A 4,035-nucleotide genomic window follows, 5' to 3' on the forward strand; every position below is an offset into this window, starting at 1 on the left:
AAAAAATGAGGAGCTGAGACCAAGGGCTCAAGTAGAAAGGAAATGTTTTGAAAATGATGATGGCAACATAGGCACAAATGTGCTCGGTACAATTGATGTGTGGATTGTTATAAGAGCTGTAAGAGCCCCCAATAAAATGATTTATAAAAAAGAAAGAAAAGACCACTTTACCAACCTTTATTAAACAATGCAACCTTTCCCCCATGGATTTGAATTGTTACCTTTAGCAAAACGAATCTACGATTTGGTTTCCTTTTTAGTGCTCTGTGATGCTCCATTGACTTCTTTATGCCTGTACTAGTGTAAGAGTGGCTTTTTTTTTTTTCAGGCTTGAATTTTTTAAATGTTATGTACAAATAGTTAGCATTGTTTCTTCTGTTGGGTAGCTGTCTTGGATAGTCCATTCACAGATCACTTCGTCCAGCTTGACGAAGCCGATGTCCTTCGTGTACTGACGAAGCACTGACGGCACACATTGAGGACGTATTTCCAGATCAGAATGTGCCGGTCTGAGCACACGCGGCAAGAACAGGAACCCTGGCCGAAGTTTCGCGGTGGCTCCAGTAGAGCTGCTGGTGCCCCATCCTGTTTCCAGGCTGTCTCCAAGGCAAAGGGCCAGAGTGGCTTCTGTTATGTCTCAGACTCTCAAACTCACTACCACTGAATTCATTCTGCCTCATAGTGACCCTGTAGGACAGAGTGGAACTGCCCCTGTGGGTTTCTGAGACTGTCTTTCTTTACGAGACTAGAAAGCCTCATCTTTCCCCCGCAAAGGACCTGGGGGTTCGGACTGCTGACCTCATGGGTAGCAGCCTAATACATAGCTGAGTATGCCAGCAGGGGTCCTATGTTTTGGTTTAATTCGGTAACAATCACTCCTTATGATATACACTCTCTCATTCACTGTGCAGTGTGTACCCACGAAGCCAACGGGGATCCTCTTGATGATGCATAGAGTTGGACAACCACCATCACAGTCAAGACAGAAAAGCCATGCCCTATTCCTTCCTGCTGCTCTTTGGTCAAACCCTTGTCTCTTCTTTAACCCTGCAACGACTAACCTGCTTTCCATTCTCATTCCTTTGCCCTTTCCAGAATGCCGTATAAATGGAGCAGGTGGCCCTTTGGGGTCTGGTTTCTTCTGTCCGGCACGAGGCTCTGCAGACCCATCCAAGTTGGGCGTGCGTCAATAGTTGTACTGCTGAATAGGACTGCGCCCGACCCAAGCCATGGAATTTTCAATTGCTTCATATGCATGTGAAAGTTGGACATTGAATAAGAAAAACCAAAGAAGAATTTATATATTTGAATTACAGTTCTGATGAAGAATATTGAAAGTATCATGGACTTCCAAAAGAACAGATAGATTTGTCTTGGAAAAAGTACAGCCAGAATGCTCCTTAGAGGCAAGAATGGCAAGATCTCGTCTCACATACTTGGGTATGTTGTCAGAAGAGACCTGTCCAGTGAGAAGGACACCATGCTTGGTAAAGCAGAGGGGCGGCAAAGAGGAGGAAGACCCCTAAGGATGTGAAGTGACACAGTGGCTGCAACAATGAGCTCAAACATAAGAACAATTGTGCAGCTGGCACAGAGTTGGGCAGTGTTTTTTGGTCTGGCGATCATAATAGGGTCGGAACTGACCGAATGGTACCTAATGACAACACCAACAACAGTACTCTGTTGTAAACACACATCTCAACATCCTTGCCTCCAAGGAGCATTCTAGCTGCACTTTTCTAAGATATATTTGTTTGTTTTATACTCAAGGCATCTGGCAGTCCTCCTTACCCTGAGTCAGGTAGTACATCTGCATGGAACCAATGAACAGCAAGGCCCTGGGATCAGATCACCAGGAACGCGTAGGTGGCCCTGGTACCACCACTAGCTGTTCTCAAGAATAGTCCACTCTCTTCAGAACCTCCTCCCTCTGATGCATCGAACAGTGTCAATCATGGGAGAGACGTGTGTCCCATTTGGCTAACACGGCATCCAGCTGGTTCCTTACATGGAAGTCACATTACATTTTAGGCAGATGAAGAACATGTAGTCTCCAATTTCCTCCAGTAGCTACTTCCAATATCTGTCTGTCTAGCCCAACCCTTTTGCTGTACTTTAGCACATGTTCTAGTCCTTCCTCTTATGGGGCACCAGCGAACTCTGGAAAAACTAGAGCAACTTGTTCAAAGGCAGCTCTGAGTGCACTGCCATTCCAATTATGCTGTTTATCCACTCAGGCACACCGAAGCTCAGCCCCCTCCGGGACTTCCTTTTAATTTGTTTGTCTCTTTTTGTTAATTGGATAAGTGAAATGAGGTGTCCCTTTTGGAAGTGCTTGCAAAGAGGAAGTCACTGCGAATCCACCGAGCTGGCATGCTCCCTACCTTACAATGGCAAAGGACCCCAAAGAAGAGCTCACGCTGCCAGTCTGTCCTTTTGCTCTGGCAGAAGCTTAGCCACTGTGTCAGGAGAGAAAGCTACTTTAAGGACTCATTGGTCCGCCTGCACTGCCCGGTTTAAATCTAGCCCCATGACTTCCGATCCACAGTGATAGTCAACTCGCAGTGTACTATCCAGCTGGGACATTTACTCAGGTATCTGTGCTTTCATCCCATCTTTCTTGAGCACCTTCTATGAGAAAGGGACCTACCTACTGTGTGGTGGGCAGTGAGTCAGTGCTTGACATTCAGGTTACTTGTGCTGACTAGAAACTACAATTTGGAGATTACATTATGGCACATGCACACCATGTGAAAGAATAATGATGCATTTATGAAATATCTCACACCATGGATGGACCCAGACATTATGCTGGGTGACGTAAGTCAATCACAAAAGGACGAATGTGAGGGAGAGGGCGAGTCAGGGTATTGCTACCAACTACCCCAAGGGAATGCTCCTGTTTCTTGATATCCCCTCCATCCAGGCCCACGCCCTCCTGACGGGGATGCTTTCACTCACCAGCCCTTCCCCCAAAGACACCTGTGATCTCCCACCGACACTGCATCCAAACCACAGCTTCAGTCTCCTCAAGGGACACATGTTTTGCGTCTTTTAAATGTCCTTTGAGATTGGGGAATGAAAAGGATTCTGAAGAGGTAGATCAAGGCAGCAGGGAGGAGCGGGTAGGGGCTCCCAAAGAAATTCTCATAAGGCCACCCACGCTCCCGCAAAGAATGAGCAGGTGCATTGCTATGCTGGAAACAATTCCTCAGGGCAACTTTCCAGACCTTCTTGTCACCCATGCAGTTTTCCATCTTAACATTTTGTCTTTTGAGGTTCTCGATCAAGATTAGAAACCTGGGCAATCCGAAAGAGAGTCCTCATAACCTTCGAAGCCCATCTCTCGTCTTTGATTTCAACTTTCTCTCAGAAGATCCCCTCAGAAGCCACTGTTTTCATCGGACCTTTATTTTAAAGGCGCCTGACTGAGACTAAGGAGGCCCAGTGGGATAGCAAAGTACACATTGGACCACTTAACCACAAGGTCAGCAGTTTGAAACCATTAGCTGTTCCATGGGTGAAAGATGAGGCTTTCTACTTCAGTAAAGATTTACCGTCTCAGAAACCCACTGGGGCAGTTCTGCAGTGTCCTACAGAGTTGCTATGAGAATCAGTTCAAGGGCAGTGAGTTTGTGTTGTGTCCCTGGTGAGACTATAGCAAGTGTATTGCTGAGAGAATTTGTCTGCAGTCCCTCACTGTTTACAGAGACATGTTGAGACATATGTTGTCTGGAATAAATCTGTAGTCTATGAACTGGAACCCTGGTTGAACTTTTTTTTTTAATGTACCCATGTATTTGTTTAAAATCATTTTATTGGGGGCTCGTACAACTCTTATCACAATCCATCCATCCATCCATCCATTGTGTCAAGCGCATTTGTACATTTGTTGCCATCATCATTCTCAAAACATTTGCTTTTGTACCCTTGTATTGTATGCAACTGGTATTATAAAAAAAATTCACAATCACAGCAACCAAAAGCACACATACACACGCACAGAAGAAACATTTTCTGATGGTTACCAGAGAT

The 4,035-nt window shown here is 45.5% G+C and overlaps 1 pseudogene; it reads right to left on the bottom strand.

Moving 5' to 3' along the window:
• Nucleotides 1-346: 346 nt before the first annotated feature.
• LOC142429600 (small ribosomal subunit protein uS14 pseudogene) lies at nt 347-584 on the bottom strand (annotated as a pseudogene).
• Between the last annotated feature and the right edge of the window lie 3,451 nt (nt 585-4,035).

Source organism: Tenrec ecaudatus, chromosome 1 (assembly GCF_050624435.1).
Source record: "Tenrec ecaudatus isolate mTenEca1 chromosome 1, mTenEca1.hap1, whole genome shotgun sequence".
In the NCBI taxonomy this organism is placed as follows: domain Eukaryota; kingdom Metazoa; phylum Chordata; class Mammalia; order Afrosoricida; family Tenrecidae; genus Tenrec; species Tenrec ecaudatus.